Raw genomic sequence first — 25,339 nt, forward strand, 5'->3', positions numbered from 1 at the left:
AAGTAAACGATTGCCTATCTCATGGATCTCTGCAGCATATCTATGCTGCAGAGATCTCTATGAGAGATCAGAGCACTTATACTAGAAGTCCCCCAGGGGGAATAACCCTAACCCCAGGGGGGCTTCTAGTATAAGTGTTAAAGTAAAAAAAAAAGTGTTGTTAATAGTAAAAATCCCCCTCCCCTAATAAAAGTCTGAATCACCCCCCTTTTCCCAGGTTATAAATAAAAGTAAATAAATAAATAAATAAACAAACATGTTTGCTATCGCCGCGTGCGTAATCGCCCAAACTATTAATTAATCACATTCCTGATCTCGCACGGTAAACGGCGTCAGCGCAAAAAAATCCCAAAGTGCAAAATTGCGCATTTTTGGTCGCATCAAATCCAGAAAAATTGTAATAAAAAGCGATCAAAAAGTCATATATGCGCAATCAAGGTACCGATAGAAAGAACATATCATGGCGCAAAAAATGACACCTCACACAGCCCCATAGACCAAAGGATAAAAGCGCTATAAGCCTGGGAATGGAGCGATTTTAAGTGACGTATATTTGTTGACAATGGTTTAAATTTTTTACAGGCCATCAGATACAATATAAGTTATATATGTTACATATCGTTTTAATCGTAACGACTTGAGGAACATATATAACAAGTCAGTTTTACCCCAGGGCGAATGGCGTAAAAACACATTTCCCCCAAATAAACAAAATGCTTTTTTTTTTTCGATTTCACCACACTTTGAATTTTTTTCTGGTTTCGCAGTGTACTTTATGCAAAAATTCAGCCTGTCATTGCAAAGTACAATTAGTGACGCAAAAAATAAGGGCTCATGTGGGTTTCTAGGTGGAAAAATGCAAGTGCTATGGCCTTTTAAGCACAAGGAGGAAAAAACTAAAACGCAAAAATCGAAATTGGCTCTGTCCTTAAGGGGTTAAGGAGGTACTCCGGTACTTTAAAAGTTTTTATGTAGCGAAGCCTTTATATAAAATATGATAAACATGATATTCCTTAGACAGACTTGTCCTGGCAGTAACAGCCTGCTCAGCCAATCAGCTGAGACAGAAAAGTGCTGCGACCAGTGATTGGCTGAGTGGGATGTTATTGCCGGGACAAGCCTGTCAGGGAAGAGGCGGGGGCAGCAGTCAGAGGGGGACCTAGAGACACTGCAGGAGGGCACCAAGGGAGTGTGGTGAGGTAAGAATAAAATGTTTATTATGATATACATAAGGAAAGCATTATGTAAACAGTTTTTAAGGGCTGGAGTACCCCTTAAAAGAGGCTATAAACATCTGAACACTGGCAATTTTTTGGATAATGGTAGGTATTTGGTGGTGGATGGCTCTTATGTTCCACTAGCCAAGCTGCACTTTTAATAGTGGAAACAGTGAAGACACCTAACAGTGCCCCCCAACAAAATAAAAATAGGGTTGTTCTCCAGGCATCAGAGGCAACAAAGGACGCAAAAAACAAATTTTTTTTATACCGACCAGACGTCATTTTTACACCTTTAATTTTTACATCTGAATCCAATGAAATAAATTCAACCACATATAAAATATTGTCTGAGGCTCCCTGAGTTACAGTAGTGATTCTGTTACATGCTTTTTATATTAAAAGGTTTATTTATTTAGTTCTTCCATTTTACCGTGGAGACCTCGGTGCCCACGCCAGCCAGCCTGAACAAATATTACAATCATCATATCTCCTAACCACAATGCGGTGGTAGCAGTCGTGCTGAGGACAGATTGTACTTTAGGTCTCCGGCCTGTGGTTGCTAGGATGATGGGGTTTGATTAAATTCCAAATTTAATGCATTAAAACATAATGGGGGAAGATTTACTATGTGAGTTTTCCTGTTCGCCAATTTTTTGTTTTACCTTATTTACTATTTGAGTATTTTTCCTTTAAAAGGACATGTATGGCCTAGATTATCTTTTATTGATTAGAACCAGACACTGAAACATAGGGGGAGATTTATCAAACATGGTGTAAAGTGAAATTGGCTTAGTTGCCCCTAGCAACCAATCAGATTCCACCTTTCATTTTCCAAAGAGTCTGTGAGGAATGAAAGGTGGAATCTGATTGGTTGCTAGAGGCAACTGAGCCAGTTTCACTTTACACCATCTTTGATAAATCTCCCCCATGGTCTTTTTTGGTAATTTGCTTCTAATTGCATTGTAATTTTAAGACAAATCTAACCTGCTGATAGCCTCATATAGCGCCGGGGACGCTGAGGAGGAAGGTATGTGTCTTACCATCCTCCTCGGCACCAATTCCTTGCTGTTAGTCGGTGTAAATTCCTATTCACAGCAACTTAAGGAGCACTGCAGCGTCATACGGCCCGCCCCTTCTAGTTATAATCAATGGTGGGGGCGGGCTGGATGAGTGCTCCTAAGGGTGCTCTGGAGCAGACTTTACCCCAACTAACGGCACGGGACCGGTGCCAGGAAGGAAGGTTAGAGATATACCTTCCTCCTCAGCATCCCCAGCAGTATATGGGAATAGGGCCTTCTTAATCTAACTTGCTGATAGTTCCCCTTTAATTTCATGTTTTGTACATTGTTATGGGGGCTGCCATCTTGCCTGAGCTGTTTTTTCTACAGCATTTAGTGGCAATAACAGACAGGACCTGTGCCCATGACACGAATCTGAAACATTACTGAGCGTACTCTGTGACTTATAAAGAGGTCATCCCACAGGTTTCTGCTGTTCTATTAAACTGGTGCTATCTATCTACTGGTGTCACATGATGCTATAATTCTGCACAGATCACTTTACAGCAACCTCTTCCTTATCACCACAGAATAAAAGGGAGTCTCAGCTTAAAGGGCTAATGCGGCGTTTAACATTTATTCACTAAACAACACACATGACAAAGTTATACAACTTTGTAATGTGTGTTATTTAAGTAAATGGCCCCCTTCCTTGTGTTTCCCCCACCCCGGAAGTGTAGTGCAGTATACTTACTCAATTGCTGTCGACCCCGGCCGCCATCTTAGGTCGATGACGTCATCTTCAGCTCCAGCCGTCCCTCATGCCGGCCCCCCTCTGCCGCGTAATCAGCTGCTCAGCCGCAATTACATTGCCTCCGGCTGCACATCTGTTTACACAGAGAGATGTGCGGATGGTAAATGTGAAAATCACAAGATGCGACCAGCAGACGAGCAGGTATTTTCTTGCTCCTCGTCTGATCGCTGACACTTTTAAATAGGACGATTATCGCCAGATTGAGCATTTCTAGTAACACTCCTTGCTGAATATTGACCTGTGTAAAAAGGCCCTTGGTTTTAGACCTAGTCCTCAATCATTCTCGGATGGTAGCCTGATTCTGAAATGTTTTTTTGAGGCTTACATGGTGTTTATTCCTAACTGACGCAGCGTATACTGCTTTAACTGATGGCATGACTGGAGTTTTTTATGTGTTTAGTATGGAAATTGTCCATCTAGTAGGTTGGGTACTCACCTGGCTTCCTGATACTTTGTTGTCCTGTATTTTGATAATGGTGACCAAAAGGTTTATTTCAGTAAAAGGGTAGTTGAGTGTCAGGTTAATGGTGGGATGGAACTGACTGAAATTATCATAAAATATCTTTAGTTTTTGTTCAGATTCCATCGAGATCATTAGGAAATCATCTATATAAGGATAATAGGCCCGAGGATTGACAGGGCAGGAAGACAGAACGTAATTTGCTCATGAGTGATTGTTGGTCAAGAAGGATGTCTACCTGCTAGCTGTATCTGCGATAGCTTCTCCTGCTTTCTGTTCTGCACCTTGGTTTCCAGGGTGAACCTTGACTAGTAGTGGTGACAACTTGATTTAGGCCCTTGCACAAGCCAACCAGGTGAGTGTCCATGTACACTGAATTTGCCTAGACTCTGAGGACACTAAAACAGTACACCAGAAGGTGCCCTTTGCTTCTCTCTTAGAACTTTGTTTAGTGAGGGTGTCCATACCTGAGCTGATGGGTTCCTCTGGATATCCAAGTTTGTGTATTTATGGAAGCAGGTGAAATTTTCCTATTCTTGGGCTGGAATCAAGTCTTTTTAAGGTCCTCATACACCTTAGGGTCCTATGACACAGAGCGATTTTTAACAATTAACGATAAACGATCGCAAACAAGATTGTTTATCGTTAACCTGAAATCGTTTACCATATTACACAGAAAGATAATCGTTAGATACGATCGTTATTGCGATCGTTGATGGTGCGTTTACACAGACAGATTTATCTGACAGATCTTTGAAGCCCAAACCAGGAACAGACTATAAACAGGGATCAGATCATAAAGGAAAGACTGGGATCTATCCTCTTTTCAAATCCATTTCTGGCGTTGGCTTCCAAAATCTGTCAGATAAATCTGTCTGTGTAAACGCAGCATTATTCCTTCTGATCTCAGGAAAATGTGCAATTACACTGAACGATTAGTGAAAAAATGCGGAACTTGAGCGAATGAACATGGAATTACAGCGAACGATTAACGATAATTTTAGGTTCAGATGTAAATCAATGATCAACGACATACGAACGATCTTTTGATCGTTGCCTGCAATTACACAGAACGATTATCGTTTAAATTCGAACGGTATAACTATTTTTCACACGATAATCGTCCAGTGTAATAGGGCCCTTAGACTTTAGACAACTGAACCAATTCAGTTGTCAATGTAAGGTGTGTGGGGCTATTCCAGACAACCCCCGACAGATGACAATGGTGTTGATAAGCCGTCCGTCCGGTGTATAGGGGTCTTTAGACCATGTAAAGGCATCAAACCCACAGAAAAGACCTCTATCAGGACATTCAAACTTTCACACTCCTTGTCTATGTCCTGCCCCAACAATCTACAGCTTCCTACTGTCTAACCTTCTCCCAACCTATTGATTATGCTGCTTCCCATCCCCCATTTATCACTCTATTCCTGTGTCATTCATGTATAAATATGTGATTCAGGCGGTGGGTGGAAACCAAGTGGAAACAGAGCAATACTATCTAAGGGAATGCCATACACAGAGGTGCCTTGGATTACGAGCATAATTCGTTCCACGACCGCACTTGTAATCCAAATCCACTCTGATTAAACCAAAGCAAATTTTCCCATAAGAAATCATGCAGACAATTGGATTCACACCCCAAAAATAATGATTTATTATTCTGAATAACATGTAAAACAAATGAAACAAACATTCAGAAACAGCAGAATATGTGATATTATAAGTTACTGTACAGTAATGGAGAGGATGGGAAACACAAGGGGGGACAGAGACTGCAGGAAGGAATGAGCAGGACAGATGTGGGCACATACATGCAGTGCTCTCTGTCCGGGGAGAGAGGGGTTACAGCTATGGAGAGATTACCCTTACAGTCCTGTCCCCTGATGTAAGCCCCAGCCTGAGGTGGATCTGCCTTGATTTGGAAGGTGAGGGAGCTCTTAAACCAAAGCAATGCTCTTAAACAAAGTCACAATTTTGAAAAACTGTGAGCTCTTAAACCAAAATGCTCTTAAACCAAGGTACCACTGTACTGGATTGCACAAACATGATCATTCACAGGAAATAAAATCATCATACACAGGGCACATGGTCAGACTAAAAGCCACAAATATGCCAGAAGGTGGATCCTTAAATAGACTGAGGAACAGGGACACCAACCGAATCCAGACCAAAACAAAAACACTGCATGGAACCACTACGTCTATATAAACACACATTGAAAAGGAGAAGATGACGTGGCAGAAGTTTTCCTGCTATGAGTAACGTGTCTGCTTCACAACACCAGGCCTCAACCTGACCACACAGAAGAACTCCTTATCCCTCACAGATTCCCTTCCCACAGCAAGGCGACCTTCTTCTTCTACTACTACTTCTACAAATGTTCTTGTTTTAAACTTTTTAAGTTGCCGTGTGGGTTTAATAACTTTATTGCCAGCAACGTTACACGTACAGCAATACTAAATATCTGTACTTCTTTTTTTTTACGTAGCTTCTGTAGCTATGACACAGGAGGCCTCAGTGAAGCCTCCAGTTGTCATAGCAACCTTCAGGGCTGTGCGCTCGTGCCACAGAGCCCCAATGGGCAACGGAGGGAGAATACTTCCTCTTTTTTTAGCACTATAGGTGCTGGGATTGCATTGATGGCGGCACCTATCGTGTCAACTGCCGCAATCCCAGTTCGGCCTGACAGATGCAGCAGGTGCCAGGCTATCACTGACAGCCTGGAACCGCCGCGGATGGTTCGGATGCAGCTCCTGTACCATGTGTCATCCCAAGTACGTCCCTAACTGGCAATGCGCTGCAAAAGGGGATGTACAGTTACGTCTGTGGTCGGGAACAGGTTAAGAAAACTAGGTCTAAACTGTGAAATTTAAAATATTTTAAGGCTAGATTTGCACATACCGGATCCGCTGCATTTTTCACACTGCTACACTGACGCAATACTTTAGAGTTCAGATCTGCACTGATCAGTCGTGAGTTGTACAGTCGTGCTGACTGGGTTGCCTGATGAGAAGTAGAAGAGAGGATCAGAAGAGTTGAGAGGAGGATGTCGAGAGAGTCCCAACCCAAGTAGTACTGTGCTCTGCCGGAACTTCGGAGGTAGAAATAGAAGAATACTTGAGAGTAGAGAGAATACTTTTGACTCTTTGGTCTTTGCACCACCTATTGCGCACCAGTGTCGAGTGACCCGTCCTAGAGGGTGACACAAGCCCCAGACCTTGTTACCTGGGATGAGCCAAATGCTGAGGGTTCCCTGCTTACACCCGCTCTGCGAGATAGAGTTAATAGGCTTCTAACAACTTTGCTCTATCTGGATCAGTTCTTTACTTCTTTATGGATACTGTCCTGCACAGTGTCTCTCCTTGTCCACTGCGTGGGTTGAGATGATCCCTGACTTCTCCAGTGAAGGCTTAACACTGTATAGTGTTGAGTGAGGTTGCTTGAGAAGAAACTGTAAGGAGCGTCGTACCTCTACAGAGTCTAAAGGCAAAAGACCCTACACTTCCTCTACCCATGTGACTTCCTTCCTACAGCGCATGTAAGGTGTGCTGGGAGTGGGTGAGGAGTGTACGTGCAAGAAGTAAAGAGAGATAGGATCGGTGAAGACAAGAAAGAACTCTCATTGGTGTGTAGATCCATGTGGTACACAAACAATAACCCTTTGGGTACTACAGACGTGCAATATCTAGGCATACATACTTAAAGCAACGACATCTTGTGGTACTACTACATCACCACCTAATCTTAAAAGTACAGGCTTTTATGAAGGGTGTAACCAATAGCAACACCTATGGTGGGACACCACACTGGCAGCGGGATTGACAACCTGCTGCGAGTATATAATTGACAACACCCTTAACACCCCCCTTCGGCCGGAGCATATATTACTTGCTCCACGCTCTGGCTTACTTTGGGGGCTCTCACTGTCAGCCAATCAGCGGCTGCAGCAGGGCAAAGCACTGATTGGCTGAGCTGGACATCCAGTAGGGAACCCCCAAATCAAGCCAGAGCATGGAGCAGGTAATGTATGCTCCGGCCAACAGGGGGATTAAGGGGGGCCAGGGCGTTAAGATGTGGGCCAGGCATGGTCAGTTTAACTGCGGTCTCCAGGCAGTTGGTCTCCACTTAGCCAGCAAGCAAGGGGGATTGTGGGAAAGTGTCTGCTCAGTTGCCTGGCAACAGCAGGGGCACATTTCATAAAGGAAACCAGGAAGTTATCAGCTCCATGGGGAAAAACAGCACAGGGATGTAAGTTGCTTTACTAAAAACAGCACCCTTTTACTCCGTTACATATATGTATGTGGTGCACATGTGATTCTTCAATCCTGGAATTATATGGACAAAGTGGACATGTCAACGGGAAAACAAAGGTGTAAATAAGCTCATGGCTACATAGGGTTATGGTGGTTTTACACGGAACGATGTATCGTTCCAATTTGCATGATAACGGTCGAATTGGAACGATAATCGTACGCGTAAACGCAGCGAACGATCAAGCGACGAGTGAAAAATCGTTCATTTTGATCTTTCAACAAGTTCTCAAATCGTCGTTGATCGTTCGCAAAAAATTCACAGATCGTTCAGTGTAAACAGTCTTTTAACGATTTCCCCTATGTGTGAGATAGGCTAAAGTGATCGCAAAACGATCGCAAAACGAATATTCCGTACGATGTATCGTTCTGTCTAAACGCCGATCGTTATAAAAAAAAAATTGTTCATTCAAAATCGTTAATCGTGCGATTGGGCGAATTATCGGTCCGTGTAAAACCACCATTAGTCTCATCCTCAGTGCCGTTCCTGTGCAGTTTGTAGTGTAATCCTGTGTCCGGTAAGGCCGATCGGAGGACTAGGGGCTGCGCTATAATAAACAAAATAAACTTACCCATCCTGGTGCCCCGTAGCACCGCTTCCAGGTCCTGTAGCTTCTCCAACTGCAATGTCAAGTGACTGCCCGCTCAGCCAATCAGGGACAGCAGAAAATTACACCTGGCGAGTGTCAACAGGACCCAGGAGTGGGAGGAATTTACATTGTTTATTATCTTTCCCCACTCCCCTGCCTTCCTCCATTGGAAATTGGTGAGACTTTGATGAGACTTCTCTTTTGTTATGGTTTATTTATTTATTTTTTAATGCACGTCTTGATGTCTTGGTTTTTATTATTGATGTGATTCCATGCCTGTCCATGTGGTTCTTAAAAATAAACACCTATATTTAGAAAAACATACCTATTATTCAAATTTACTATCCCAATCCGACCCCATCTAATTGTCTTTACTTTTTGTTTCCTGCTGTCACCTGATTTGGCATTGTGCGGTTGGGCGGCCATTTGTTTATGCATGATCACTTTTCTTGTCATGTCTCCCTCACAATCGGCCACCAGTGACCTGTGTTTCACTATGAGGTATTTGTGCTCTACTTTTTCATCAAAAAACCTTGAGCCGGGAGCTTTGCTATTCCTAGAATGGGTTTCTATTATTGCTTGACCCCAGGGGTTCACGGTATACAAAAGGTCATAGTCTCCTTTTTTTCACTGACCCTAACAACGTGTTTCATGCTATCTAGCACTTTCGTTAGGTTCACACACAAAACAATGACATTTTAGACAAAAAAAAAAATTACCTCCTCCAGTCAATGTCCAGTATCGCTACCATGAGAGCGCTCAGGCATTTACATGGCGTACACCCTAACAGTACCAGTACACTATGGGGGAGATATATCAAACTTAGGGCAGAGGAGTCGTTGCCCATTGCAACCAATCAGATTACAGCTTCCATATTTTAAGCACATTTAAAAAGTAAAAGTTGGAATCTGATTGGTTGCTATGGGCAACGGCTTCACTGCTTTTTTTTTTTTTTACATAATTAGGGCCATAATTCCGCCTGACTCAGTATCATACAGTCTGTCTATGGGAGGGCTTGCGCGCCTATGCGTCTCTCCGCTCAAAGAATTGACGTCCCATAGACAGACTGTACGACACTGAGGCAGTTGGAATTCTACCGCTTTTACTCTGTGTGAACTGGCTCTTAAGCTAAATACATTTAGCAAGATAATTGTGAGCAAAGTAACTTAGTCTATAGACGGCGCTGTGGGAGATGAAGTGTTTCTAATGAAAAGTTATGAGGGGTGTAATATCAATGATACTGTCATCAGGGGGCGCTGTGGTATATACTATATCTCTGTTTTGTGCTGGGACAATGGACCAACTGGTATACAGTCACAAGAGGCAGTAGGTTGGTTATAGATTACATCAAGGATTGATGAAGAGAAGAACACACAGGAAATTAGCGTTTTACATGTGGGGATTTTTGGCCAATGATGATTATTACTCCATGTAAAAGATATAGATACGGGAGATAAAAGAAATTATTCAGTGGGCACTATTAACAATCAAAACCAAAACTTTTGATATGTAATCTGCATAAAGCGGCTGTATTTTTGCACCAGAAGGGGTAATGGTTTTGTGAGATCCAAAGATAAATAAATTATGAGTCCGATTAATAGAATTTATAAATATATGCAACTGAATGATGTTAAAGAAGTGCAGCTCGGTGGTGTGGGATGGAGAGTTAGAGCTGCACAACCTATGTAGTCTATGCTATCATATGCAGTTGTGGGTTTTACTACATAGCTAATACCACTCGCCCCATGTACATATCCTTTGCAGGGCATATACGTCCTGTGTGTACTGGCAAGAGTTGCCTGAAAATAATTGACCACGTACAGTCAGTTCATGGGGCCGATACGGAGATGTGTTTTATGGACTTAGTGCAAGTAAAGTGTTGACCAGCAGGTGGCGATAGACATTATCAATGATTGCAGAATGAGACAAAGCTCATTTTAAGAACTGAATCTCTGGATCCTCTAGGCCTAAATGACCGATCATCGATACATGATACCTGTCGGTAAGAATAATGATCAGTGTAAGTGCTAATTTAGTACAACATTGTGTGCATGGGTGAATAGCGTATATATAAGGGAGCTGGGATACGTGATGACGACAGGGCTGTGACAAAGCACTCTGACGTGAGAAACAGCTTCTGCACGTTCATCTGTCCGCTTCGTATGACTTTAAATGAATTTCGACTACTGCTTTTGGTGAACGCTCTTGCAACTTTCTGTCTTGCTAAATCTGTTTACCCACCAGTTTTTTTAGAGTGAAGAGTCAGCCCCCCTTACTCTTGCTTCATTTCATCAGTTAAATGCATTCTGACTTCTCTTCATAGATGTAATGGGTAAATTTTGCGGTTTTCATACCTCATTTTACATCATGCGTCATGGTGCTTGTTCAAGCCAAAAATGATCTTTTATCATCTGTAGTTTGTGCTAAGTGGGCAAGGCTTCACGGCAACTGCGGCACAAGCCCCGCCCATAGTGCCACCATAGGCCCCATCCCTCCATGATGTCATTAACACATAGGCCCCAACCCCTTGCCGACCATTGGAATAGGCTGGCCTGAAGGTCTAGGCCCCACCCCCTCTAGGTTGGCCCATATCGATGACGTCAAGGAGTGGTGAGCCTATGGTAGAGCTGTGGACGGGGCTAAGTCGTGCCATTGCCGTGAAGTACCGCCCATTCAGCACAATCTGCAGATGATAAAAGATCATGATGTATGATGTAAAATAGGGTATGAGAACTGGTAAATTTACCCTTTACATCTGTGTCACTTTAAGAGCGTCATCTAGGCGGGGCTATATGGCAGTTGGACCTCCTCTCTTGACTGGGAGATGGACCCCAACTGCCGTGAAGCCCCGCTTAGATGACACTGTTCGCCGATGAAATGAAGCTATTTTAGAGGAAAAAGAAGATACGCACAGGTTTTATACAGGTATATATCATATGTGCAGCATCTAAGCTTGTGTGTGTGTGGGGGGGGTTACATAATTGTTTTATTTATTTATTTGCCATTTTTGTGTATTTATTTGACCCATAAAGGCACTGCGACCATTTTTTACAAAGTTGTTTGACTTTATTTCATGGGGTTGGGGACTGCTGTTCGTGGCAGCCCCCCCCCCCCCTTTACAAAATGAGGGACGCACAAAATTGCATCCCCCCTCCCCCTTTTCTAGGTCAGATATTAGTTTAGTGTTTTTTGTTTTTTTTGTTCAGTCCAGGTAGGCTGTTTCCCCTCCTTTTTTTTCTCTCCACAGGTGGTTTCTTACTTACCAGAAGCTTCTGCATCCAGGCATATTTCGAAGTCAGTGTATCGGATTGGCAGCTGTCAATTAAGTGGGAAGAGGGAGCCACTGTTGTTTTTAGGTGTAACGCCTTGATAAATCCCCTCTTTTTAGTTTTATATGCTTGTAAATCTTTGTACGCTGTTGAATTGTAACATAAGATATTATAGGCTACCTCTAATACACCTCTTAGTTTGTTCTTTCATTAACCCCTGATGTCACCCTTTGGTCCTCCTCTCATTTAGTTTACCACTATCTGATTCTCCTTTGTTTGACAGCTTTCATTTTTTCTATCTCTTGCACCATTGACCTTTTTTATTTAGCCAAACTACTTTTAGAGCGCACAGCTTTCCAGCCTCACCCCATCCATTGTGGCCAAAATACTCATCATTTATAGATTTAAATTTTGTAAACATTTCATGGGGGAGTTCGCTTACAGGATCGCCATGCCCTACACTTTACGGGCTGTGAAAAGAAGTTCAGGCAGGTTTCTCCTTCTAACTGGCCTCAACCAGATGTAATTGTTCATACACACAAAGCAATTTACATTCACATAACAAAGGAAACTCTAGGACTTCTGGCCACTAACTATATATCATAGTTTCCCTAGCTAGCAGGGTGAAGCGTACTAAGAACCAATGCATTTGTCTACATTCACATCAAAAACCGTTGTGTGAACATACCCATAGGCTGGAATCACCTGATGTTCCCTAGGCTTTTCTAAAGCTGGATAACCCCTTTAAGGAACCATCTTAGCTGTCCATACACCTTCAGACTAAAGGAACATTCCATGTATTTGGTCATCTGTCTAAGGTGTATGGCGGCCTTCCCATTCTCCCTCAACAGATGATGTACAAGGAGAGAAGGGTGAAGGGCATTGGACCTCCCCCCAAAAACAACCATACTGTTTTGGTGGGGATAAGTCAGTGCCACACCTCTCTGGCTGCAGCTAAAACACTCCATGAGCATGCTTTTTATATTGTTATTACAGTGTTGTTTGGTCTTATGTGCCCATACAACTTTATTAGCTGGCACCTATTCTCCCATCTCCATCTAGAGTCCAGCACACAAATACACACTCATACACACTGTATGTGTTAACAATGGAATTAAGGGCAAATCCAGATAGATTCTCTCGTGTGGCATAAGAAAGCTGATAGCCTACTACCGCAGAAGGTCCACTTCAGGACTGAATATCTGACTTAAAAATGTTCGAGCCAGTGGCGTACCCATCGTGGCAGACCACGCCACTGCTGTGGGGCCTGTGCTCTAAGGGGGCCAACCAGCCCAGACATCTGCATCTGTCCCTTTAACTGTGAGCATTCATGATAAACACTCTTGCCTCCATATGGGTCTCCCAGGCTGTTTCAGTGTGGGCCAAACAACTAAGGGATGGGTTCCTTTCTGGCGTGTCGTCTGAGGACCTGGCTGACCTCGCTCAGCAGATCCAGGATGCGGCCTAGTATCTCTGTTCCGCCTCCTTAGATACCGCAGCCCGCTTTGCGTCGGCTAATATTGTGACCATTGGCCGGTCACTGTGGCTGCGTTAGTGGCGGGCTGACCCAGCCTCCCCTTTGCTGGTTCCCGTGTTTTTGGGAAACGGGAAACTGGGCAGAGGAAAACGGGAAACTGGGCAGAGGAAAATGTGCTGGATGGATGGCCGACTGAGTCAAGCAAGTGTGGATCCAGAGCATCCCAAAGTATTCTCCTAAATCTTTCACAGATTGAGGACGCCAGATGCCGAACTGATGGCATCTCGAATCAACTGAAGTCTGCCGAGATTTGTCTGTCGGACGAGGGACCCTCAGATTTCCTGGCACCAGTTCGACCTGCCCTACATTTTCCCTCCCCTCCCGCTTCTGTCGCGGGTCGTGAGAAAAATCAAGGTGGAGTTCCGATTATCCTGGTGGCCCCGGACTGGCCCCCCGGCATGCCAGGTACGCAGATCTTGTAAACCTCGCCACTGATGCCCCCTGGTGTCTTCCAACTGTCCGAATCTTCTAAGTCAAGGGCCGATCTGCCACCTGCATTTTGCCTCGCTTCGTTTCACTCTGCGCCACCACTTTCCTTCTCGTTGGCGTGGCTCCTTGCCTTCCTCCAGGCGGGGCTGGATTCCGGCTTATCCCTGAGTTCTCCTAAGGGCCATGTCCCGCCCTTTCGTTTTTTTTTCCAGAGACCTTTGGCTTCAGTTCCCCAAGTCAAGACTTTTCTCCAGGGGGTGGCACATCTCGCTCCTCCTTATCGTCATTCAGTTCCTTTCTGGAATCTGAATCTAGTCTTGGACGCTCTGCAGTCTTCACCGTTTGAACCCCTTTGGGACATGCCCCTGTCATGGATGGTGTTTTTTTTTTGTGGCTGTCACGTCTGTTCGACAGATCTCGGAGTTGGCCGCTCTTTCCTGCCGCTCCCCCCCCCCTTTCTGGTCTTACATCAGGACAAGGCAGTGCTTTAGCCCGTGGCTTCTTTTTAGCCCAAGGTGGTTTCGCCTCAATAAAGATATTGTTCTTCCCTCTTTTTGCCCTGCCCGCTCTCATCCGAGAGAGCGTGCTCCCCACCATTTTGACGTAGTTCGTGCCTTGTGCATCTTCATCTCCAGGACAAAGTCGTTTGGGAGCTAGGACTCCCTCTTCGTCATTCCAGAGGATCCTCGAAAGGGATTGGTGGTATCTAAGGCGACTCCTGCCCGCTGGGTTCGTTTTTCCATCACACAGGCTTACCGGTGTAAGGGTAAGATGCCCCCATTCCGAGTCTCGGCTCACTCCATGGTGGGTACTTCCTGGGCTATTTGTCATGGTGCTTCGGCCCTTCAGGCTTGTATAGCCGCCACATGGACTTCTTTGCACACCTTTTAGAGGTTTTACCGCGTGGACACGTTTGCATCGGCTGATGCAAGCTTGGGTCACAAGGTCTTGGAGGCAGCAGTGGCTCCTTCTACTTAGTTCCAATCTTCCTTTCTTTCCCACCCAAGTCAGCACATGTAATCACCTGATCATCTTATCGGTGACCTCAGCTGTTTCCAGCTTCAACCACTGATTGGCTGAGCCAGCAACTTTAAGCACCAAAATGGTTCCAAATATGCAGCCCTTATCCATTTATAGGCTTTCCAAGATGGGTGTTCGTGCATAGTGAATGTACCTGCCTTGTTTGAGAGACATACAGATTGTTTCCCTTGCTTTTTTTTCTTATTGAATGCCTTGGTTCTGTATCTGGTTGTGCCTGCTCACATGTAGTGTTTGGGCTTGCACTGACTTCAGCCATTTGTTTAGAAGACAAAGAGGTCGTCTGATATTCTCAGCTTTCTGTTCTGTAACCATGGATATGTCCACACCGGGTGAGTTCCGTGCACGAGCTCTATTCTCATGTATGGAACTCACCCGGTGAGGATGTATCTATGGCTACTTGTTCTTCAGGAGTGACGACAGTTGGGAAAAGCTTTGTCATGACAGGTACACTTTAATTACAGAGATGTCAGGACTTTGTTTTGTGTCTACTTGGACCTCTTCCAATTATGACTTCCAAGTATGAGAGGCTTCCTGTGGAGCTTTAGGCCTTATTCACACGTTCCGTAATTTACAGATCCGTATTTCCGTATCCAAGTTAGTGCACATTGAAGTCTATTGGGCTATTCACACGATCAGTAGCAGAAATGGATGAAAATCAATCCGTAAAAAAAAAAAGGACATGTCCTAGTGCGCACCCTGATTTTTTTACGGATCCTCTCATTGAAATCAATTGCGTACGGATTGTTTACGGATTGCAACATGTTTGGCATCCGTATTGTCTGTGTTACATAATCTTGCAGGTAAACCTGTCATTGCCTTCATGTTGCTAGACCCATGCGTCATGAGGGCAGCCCATACAGCTTCTCTCTGTTACACTAGCCTTGATTGAAAACTCTCCTCTAAATATATATAATTTAAACTTGTCTAACTTCTATTAGTTTTTTTCTCTGTATAATTCATGGAATAATTTCCTTCTGTTGGGTCATGTGATCTCATGATGAAACCTTGGAAATGACGTGCTTAAGTTGTCTCAATCAGGTGACTACCTCAGCTAATCCCGGCTCAGTGCTCGATTACTATGGGCTCCAGCAGTCCATAGTAATTAAGTACTGATCCCACAGAACAAATGTCACAGCTAAGGAGACACGGAAAATACAGGACAGTGAACCCTGAGACTTGCCCCGACCAATGTCCCTGCCTACTTGCCACGGACGGCCCTTAACGGCCGCGGACAACCACGGAGACCGTCCCTACACTGAATAGGTGTGACACATAAAACGCAGACAGACGAACAAACACAATAAAGAAAGGTCAACTAGCCAAGTCAAAAACAGGACGGGCAACGCGGTACAGAATCAGGCAGATAGCGGGTAGTCAGAGGACAGTCAAAAAGTCAGAATCAAGGCAGAACAACAGTTAGGGAACAGGGCAGAATGCAGGGAAGGAACAAGGGAGCTGGGACCAGTAAACAACCAATAGCCAGCAATGGGAGCTGGTAATGAAGTGCACTTTATACTGGACCAGAAGCCCGGACCAGCTCACCATTGGTCCGGCCTCCTGAATCCAGACAAACAGCAGCTGGCATACTGCAGGCTGAGTGGTGGAGCGATCCGCCCCTCAGCCTGAGCGTGATGCCGTTCAGCTGCACAGGCTGGGTGGCCGCTACGAGTGACACGGAGCCGCAGCGTCCTTGGTTGCCAGGGACGCCATTGGGTCTCCGTGACGTCACTCGGCTCTGGCGGGCGAGGCGGCGCTGAGTCCTAGTGCCGACAGATGGAGCCGAGACCGAGGAGGACGCCGCAGGAGCCCCAGCAGGTGAGTTACTGACAACAAAGCAGCACATATATACGGCATTGAACTCTATGAGAGATCAGTGCAGTAATCATCATCCCCAAGTAAAAAATTGGTCACATTGGAAATTTTTGGTCACATCAAATTTAGAAATCTTGTAAAGTGTTTGAAAAGTCGCATATACACAAGCAACTTACAGATAGAAAGTACAGATCATGGAGCGAGAAATGACACCTCTCACAGCCCCATAGACAAAAGGATAAAAGCGTTATAAGGATGGGAATAAAGCAATTTTAAACACTTTTAGTTTTTTTTGTTTCATTTTTTTTTTTTAAAGTCAAATAAAATAGGTTATATAAGTTGCATATCAATGGAATTATACTGATTTGAGGAACATAGATGACATAGCAGTTTTACCAAAGGGTGAACATGAAACCCCCCAATATGAAAAATATAGCCTTTTTCTTTCAATTTCACAGTAAAAATATATACTTTTTCAGTTTCACAGCATATTTTATGGAAAAATTTAGCCTTTTATTACAAAGCAAAATCGGTGTTGTAAAAAAACATAAGGGCTCATGTGGATCTGTAGATGAAAAAATACAAATGCTATGGCCTTTTAAACACAAGGAAGAAAAAACGAAAGTGCAGAAACTAAAATTGGCCCGGTTATCAAAGTGTTGTCCATGTAGCTTTAGTTTTAAGGCAATTATTACCTCAAACAGCAAGGACAAGAGTGCAGTATAAGATCCCTATTCATGTTGCACGTCTGTGGTTCTTGTATACTTTTTGGGTGACTATGACTTATACAGCAATGCCACGTGTACATACAGCCAGTGTGTTCTTGTGTGCGGATTCTCACCTGATTTAGTAGATATGAATGTTTATCCGCTTTGCCTATCACCTGCTTTTCATCCAGGATCACACACTTCATACCCCGGAGTCCTTTAGGTGTCATACACTTTATTGATGAGAGTCCTCCTTCTACACTGGGAATGTTAGCATGTGTTTTTACTCTTATTTTAGCTGTAGTTCATGTCCAGCTTCTTCTACATTTCTTCTGCTTCCTTCAGCGACCAATTGTTTCCTTGTTAAAGTGAATCTGTAACCTCTTGACCGCTTATGAAGCTTAATGAAAGCATTGAGAACATGCGTTTGTCTGTGTTTTCATAAAAAAACACCTTTGTTTGACAGTAAGGGCCCTATTCCACGGGACGATTATCGCTCGAATTATCGTTACATCGTTCGGATCTAAACGATAATCGTTCGAATAGCAGTTAACGATTAAATGATGAATGAGAAATCGCTGATCGTTTAATTAAACCTGGACCTATTTTTATCGTTGCTCGCTCGTACATCGTTCGCAAGTCGTTCAGTGAAATAAAAAAACATTCACTCTTCCCTTGGTCGTTAGTTCAACAGCTAATTAGTGAAAATCCTATTGGCTAAACACAGGGACAGGGACCATACTTCCATTTCAAAGAGGTGTGCGTGTTTCATAGAGCACGGTAATCATAATATAATATAAGTGTTTGGGGGGGGGGGGGCTCCCCGAATGTTTTTATTGTAATTTTATTCGCCCTAGACCCCAGAAATTGCGTACAGAGGACAGGGCCTTTTTGACCACGTGGTCACCAAACGATAATGGCCGCTATTTTACACAACAGCGTTTTTTTTTTTTGTGCCGCCAAAAGGGAAAGCTCATTCAAAGTATTCTTTGTAAAAATGTATGTTGAGATGCATTTGATAAGGCCAGGTATTGGGATTTTACCTACTTGAACCGTACCTATATGACTACACCTATATATACTGCCCTCTGAATATGGAGATGATCAGAGCGTGATCAGAGGGTGACAGAGAGATGTTCTGGATGAAGAAGAGGAATGCTGGAAGCACGTCAATGAGAACAGCTCCTGGAAAGTTATCATTTATAGTCACAATACCCAAGGAACGGAGGAACAAAGGCGAGACTCTTATCTATAAACAATTTTGAATAATAAAACATTGTGTTACCCTGACTGCGCCGAACAGGATGCTACTGACCATTTATGGACTGGCCTATCAGAGTGTGACATGTATGTGTCTTGTGACTTGGAACCCCGCCTGTATTGGATGTTACATATTTCATATGAATGAGTAGTACCGCCCCATATTCTGTCTATAAAATGTGATTACCATAATAAAACTTGGGCCATTTTATCCAGGCTTATAATCATGATACAATGTCTTATCTGTGTCCGTGATTTATAAGTGACGAGTTGGTAATACTGCAGGTTACAACTCTAGATATATTTAAAAACCATCCTGTACCTGGGTTTTTGACGTTTCTCCATAGAGAGGGGTCAACATCTAAATTTTAGACTTATCAGCATTGGGATACATTGCGTATGAAAAAAGGCATGTGCCAACCTGAAGTCACGGTTTAGCTACACAACAGAAGGTTGGCTTAAAGTATTTTTCATACACTGCATCCCGACGCTCATGTTCTTTTTGTCAATCAGTTCAGGTGTAGTTTTGCAATGGAATGAGAGACCCCACCCAATCTAGAGACAACAGAGAGGGGGGGGGGGGGGAGTTGCCATGTTTTTGTATCCCCTTTAAATAAGGTCTAACAAATTTCACATAACAGCATTTTGCTTGCGAACATTTATAATATTCATTAGTTGCATACAAATAAAAAAAATTACGCCCATTGGAAACAGAAAAAAAAAAAAACCCGCCTCGCCCCACCTACTTGAACGATAATCTGTTGTTTATCGTTCCGTCGAATCACTGTGAAGCGAACGATTAACAAGGTAAAAACGACTGCAAGAACGACTAGAATTAAAGACCATCGCTCCTTCGAATTGTGCAAACGATCTCAAGAAATTCACAAAGTAGTCGTTAGAGATCAATTATCGTTAACAATAATCGTCCCTTTGGAGGATATTTATCAAGACTGGCGTACTTATATACCAGTGTTAAATAGACAAATTTACTAAGAGGAGTACGCATGGGAGGAAGCTGCACCCCCCCCCCCATCCCCCAATCAGGCAAGTGGGGGATAACACTGACATATGCCAGGGAGAAAGGGCGAATCTGCACTTCCTCCCTAAATTATGCCAGGGGCACAACAATAGCAAATGTCCCCCTTTTAAATTTAATAAGAAATCCTTGCAGTATCTGATTATTATTTAGCACCCTACCAGTTATCTGCACAGGGTTCAGTGCCACTCTCTGTGGTGTCCTGCACAAGTTCCTTTCTTCTCTGGTATTCATCTACTATCCTGGTATTTATGCAGCTTGTCTATAGACAGGTTTCTTCCTCTTTTAAAGAAGATTCTAGCTTGGCACATTATCCCTAGTCATGTTTTAGGGCTCTTTAGTGTCGGGCATTGATTATAAGGTGGAACTGTAGAGCAAGTTCTTTTTCTTCTGGAAATAACCTACTCTGCACTTTCTTCATAGAGTACTGCACAGCTTGTAAGACTCCATTAGCCAGTTTTTCTGGTTCCTCAACACAATACTCCCCCCTAGTCCTACATCTCTTTTACTAACCAGCTTGCACTCTGCTCTGTACTGATGAGAGGCAACAACCCCCCCAAAACAGTTATCTAAATATGGGAAGTATCTAAATACTTCCCCTTTTAGAGGAGATTTTGACCTGGCCTATAATCTCCATTCATGTGTTAGGGCTCTTCAAAGGTCGTACATTGATTCCAAGGGAAGTAAACTCCAGTAGGTGGCACTGTAGAGCATGTTCTTTTCCTTCTGGTAATGACCTACTTTGCATAATCTGCTATTTACTAATACTAGTGTCAGACCCCCCTCAGCCCTTGCATCTACTGCACTGTAAGAGTCAGCTAAACCGCATAGCATTTTTAGTGTCTAAAATAACCCTTTAATTTAGAAGGAAAACTGTGCTTGACCATTACAATAATTATCAAATATACCAATAGTATAATTTAAGATTGCAATGGTCAGCTGAAATGTTGCATTGGTGAATAAAATCACTTAAGCTGAAGCCATTCCTGGTGGTGCTATCGCTTTCCATACTAATTCTTGCTGATATATAGTGGAAGTCACATGTACCAAACCCCCCAACACCTCGCATGAGATGAAGACCTGTGGAAGGGTCTTTACATCCATCCGTCCATAACCTGTTGCACATCTTTGAGGAAAAGCATCAGATATTGCAGGTAAACAAACTGGTATTACGTGCGTCATTCATCAACCATTATCTTTTATCATCAACATCAAAAATACAGATAACAAGCGGAAAACCAGAATGTGGCCAGTGCTCGGCCTCGGGGCCTGCTGCATATGATCTGCCGATAGAGTCTTTAGAATATCAGTTTTACTACACTGTTAAATTGTTGTCCAACAAATCTGCGTAGTTTTTCAACTAAATAATTAAAATTTTTGTTGGTTTTTTAATATATAATATGATAAAATAAATGGTGCAATTGAAATGTGCAACAAAGCAAAAAATAAACCCCCGGACAACTCTGTCAGTGGAAACATAAAAATGTTATAGTTTAGGTAAGGAGGAAGAAAACATTGCCAAAATTTTGTATTTGTATTTGGGTGGTTGGTAAAAGGTTACCACTATGGTTTCAGGTTTCCATAATTTCAATATCCCCCCCCCTCCCTACATTAAGGTTAGCTTCACACACACCGTATCGCAGCAAATCTGATGGTGCAGATCCGGAGCAGATTTGATCTAAATAACTGAAAACAGCATCAAATCTGCACCATCTAATCTGCTCCTGTACGTGTGAACGCACCCTAAAGGAGAAGTCCGGTGTTTTTTAAATAGATTGGATATTTCAACACAAAGAAATACCAAATACCAGGTTTTAGTTTTTTATTTTCTTTACAGGAAAAACAAACTTTTTAAAGGAGAAGTCTGGCGTTTTCTAAAAGCCAGCAGCCTGCAGTGGGGATATTGACTTCAAGTACGCACTTACCTCTCCTCGTGCCTGCGGTGAGCTGCTGGACCGGCCGCAGGGACCCCTGCTGGAAGTCATTTTCCCTGCCATCACAACTCAGGGAAAAATGCCTGTCCTGGCTGATGGACTGACCGCGCAGCCAATCAGTGACTGGAGCTGCGTCCCACCCTAGTCACTGACTTTTTAAGCAGCCAGTCCCCCAGATGTGTTAACGTGTACACCCCAGGGATCCCGTAGCCTGGCGGGGGTCCTGCGGCCGCTCCACCCAGACACAAGGGAAGATAAGTTGTTACTTGAAATCAATTTCCGCCCTCCCCCTGCAGGCTGCTAGTTTTTAGAAAGCACTGTATTTCTCCTTTAAAAAAAACAACTAAAACCTATCTGGTATTTCCTTGTGTTGAAATGTCCAACCTATAAAAGTATACCATTATAGTTAAATCTCCCATCTACTCCAAAATGTTACCAAAACGTATAGATCATGGTGCAAAAAGGCATCTTCACACAGACAAAAAAAATTGTATATTTTTAAAAGAGGTAACATAACAAAAAGTATGTAAATGGGGGAAGGCTGTGATCATATGGATCCACAGGGTAAAGATAACTTAAGATAACAAGGGAAGCATCTAACCTGCTGATATGTCCCTATAGCACATGGGGCACTAGAAGGTGAAGATAAGTTTCTTACCGTCATCCTCAGCGCTGTTTCTGTGATATTAGCAGTCTATCTCCTATGCTAATGAGCATACTGATTATGCACTGATCTGCCCCTGGCCGGCCTGCTCTGCTGGTATTCATTGGAAGGTGTCAGTGCGGCCGTGGGCAGAATGGTGCACTGGGGGCATCTTAATTAATATAGGAAATAACTTCTAATATCATGAAAATAGCACAGAGGATGAAGGTAACGAAGATACCTTCATCTTCAGCCCCTGTGCCCTATAGGGACATATCAGCAGGTTGCTCCGCACCTAACCTGATGCTAGTTTCCCGTTTAGCTTCACTGCGGTGAATGGCAAAGAAGCAGGACAATATTTCTTTCACAGTGGCATTTTATGGTGTAATGGAGGGTGTCATTACAAATTACAATTGATCCAGCAAAAACAGCAAGCCCTCCTATATATCAGTCAGTAAAAAAGTCATAGGTGTTAACACTGTAAGGTGAAAGGCCCCTTATGTATAATATCTGTAATACACACACACACATATATATACAGAGGTGTAGGTAGGCTCTCCCACACCCGGGGCAAAGATTTAATTTGGCGCCTATATATATATATATATATATATATATATATATATATATATATATAATTTTTTTTATTTTAAAAATGATGTTTAGATAAGCGATTCACTCATCTCTACTGGCAGCACTAGTGTGGTGTTCACAATATGGGATACATAATGTCATATTTACTGTGTACCTGGAATGTTTTTATGAAGAATGATTATCAGGCAGCTCTGGGCTCAATCAGCATTTTTTAAAGTACTTCCATTTAAAATTTGGTCCCTAAGTACCTTAACGGAGGCACCATTGTCTCCGCTCCCTGCACCTGATGAGGCACCATTGTCTCCGCTCCCTGCACCTGATGAGGCGCCATTGTCTCCGCTCCCTGAACCTGATGAGGCGCCATTGTCTCCGCTCCCTGCTGTGTTTTTTATAATGTTTTTTATTTGTGTAGCGCACACAGATTCTGCAGCGCTTCACTTATCTGTGTTTTTTTGGGGTGTGGGAGGAAACCGGAGTACCCGGAGAAACCCACGCAAACACGGAAAGAACATACAAACTCTTTGCAGATGTTGCCCTTGGTGGGATTTGACACCCAGTGTAATGTGATTCTATGGTGCCATCTCCTAATGCACAGGTACGCTCAGCAGTAGTGTTGATCGAACCTCTGGAAATCCTAGGTTCGATCGAACTTGAAAATTACCGAACCTGACGCATTTGATTGCTGATTCCCGGTCCGTGGGGAAGGAGGATGAGTGCCCGGGTACCGCCTTGAATTCCGAGATACAGCCTATTACCTAGGCTGAATCCCAGAATTCCAGGCGGTACTCGGGCTGTCTCCTCCTTCCCCACGGACCGGGAAGGCATCAGCAATCAAATGCGGCAGGTTTGTGAATGTTCAAGTTCTATAGAACCTAGGATTTCCCGAGATTCGATCAACTCCACTCAGCAGCGGAGACAACAGCAGTAATACCTCCAGTAAGGTATAACCTCACCAAATTCAAAATAGAAATAATTTAGAAAAATGACTCTTGTATCATGGTCGCTGTATATATTGGCATAGGGAACCTTGACTCTTCAGCAAAACTACAACTCCCATCATACATGGACAGTCAAAGCTAAAACTTTGGCTGTACAGACATGATGGGAGTTGTAGTTCTGCAACAACTGGAATGCCAAGGTTCCCTACCCCTGCAGATAGTAGGTGATGTTTATATAAATGTGATATATATTTGGAGAGCGCAGTTATTAAGGGGTTAAGTATATAATAATGTACAACCAGACCAGACCCCTAAATAGACACTGGACACTCTCTTGTGTGTCCCCCCCCCCACATCCCAGACTGGTGTCACCCTGTACCCCCCTCCCCAGACTGGGCACCCTTCACCCCCCCCCCCTCCCAGACTCCTCCCACACACCTGTATTTTCTTTCTTCCTTCTCCATAGTGCAGTGTACATACAGGACCTGCGGTGACATCATAGTCACATGTCAAAGTCCTTCACCATACAGTAACTGTACTGTACTGTCTTCTGTTTAGCACTGATTTGCGCAAAATCTCGGTAAACTCGCAGCAATTTTGCGCAAATTATAGCTAAACAGCAGCCAGGGGACAGTACAGTATGAGAAATACCTCTTTTGATCAAGTTAAAATCGTCTCCTGTCTCCCCACACTGGCAGAGGACAGAAGGCTTCCAGGCTGCCTGATCCACCTCTCTCTGCTACCTGTGATGGCAACCCCCCTGTAGTACCTTGGTTTAAGAGTATCTTGGGTTGAGAGAGTTTTGCAACAACAGCTCAAAGTTTTTCAAAATTGTAACTTGGTTTAAGAGCATGGCAGCCCTGTACTCTGACAGGAAGTCTCCCTCACTTTCCAAATCATAGCAGATCCACTTCAGGCTGGGGCTTGCATCAGGGGACAGGACTGTGGAGGTAATCTCTCCATAGTTGTAACCCCTCTCTCACAGAGAGTGCTGCATGTATGTGCCCACGTCTGCCCTCCTCATTCCTTCCTGCTCCCTGCAGTCTGCATCAACCCTTGTGTTTCCCATCCTCTCCATTACTGCACAGTAACTTATAATATCACATATTCTGATGTTTCTGAATGTTTGTTTCATTAGTTTTACATGTTATTCAGAATAATAAATCATTTTTGGGGTGTGGAACCAATTGTCTGCATATCAGTGATTTCTTATGGGAAAATTTGCTTTGGTTTAAGAGTGGATTTGGATTACAATTGCGGTCCCAGAACGAATTATGCTCGTAATCCAAGGCACCACTGTATATATAATATACAATATAATTTGTATGTAATAAGTATAATGTATAATGTGTTATATATGTATTATATGTGATATATAAAATGTAATAAATATAACGTATAATATATGTATATGTGAGATTTATGTATATCTCAAATATATATAAATTGATGTATGTCATATATATTGTAAGATATATGTACTATATAGAAGGTATGTAATAAATATAATGTATATGTCAGATATATAATGTAAGATATATAGCAGGTATGTAATAAATATAATGTATATGTCAGATATATGTGAGATATATAATGTATGATATATAGCAGGTATGTAATAAATATAATGTATATGTGAGATTTATAATGTATGATATATAGGAGGTACGTGATAAATATAATGTATATGTCAGATATATGTGAGATATATAATGTATGATATATAGCAGGTATGTAATAAATA

General features: G+C 43.0%; 1 long non-coding RNA gene across 1 annotated transcript; it reads left to right on the forward strand.

The window, feature by feature from the left end:
* Positions 1–7,545: 7,545 nt before the first annotated feature.
* LOC138790056 (uncharacterized) lies at positions 7,546–11,731 on the forward strand. The gene is made up of 3 exons (XR_011362834.1): positions 7,546–7,743; positions 10,160–10,397; positions 11,643–11,731. It is a non-coding gene; the product is annotated as an uncharacterized lncRNA (long non-coding RNA).
* The last annotated feature ends 13,608 nt before the right edge of the window (positions 11,732–25,339 follow it).

Source organism: Dendropsophus ebraccatus, chromosome 4 (assembly GCF_027789765.1).
Source record: "Dendropsophus ebraccatus isolate aDenEbr1 chromosome 4, aDenEbr1.pat, whole genome shotgun sequence".
In the NCBI taxonomy this organism is placed as follows: Eukaryota; Metazoa; Chordata; class Amphibia; order Anura; family Hylidae; genus Dendropsophus; species Dendropsophus ebraccatus.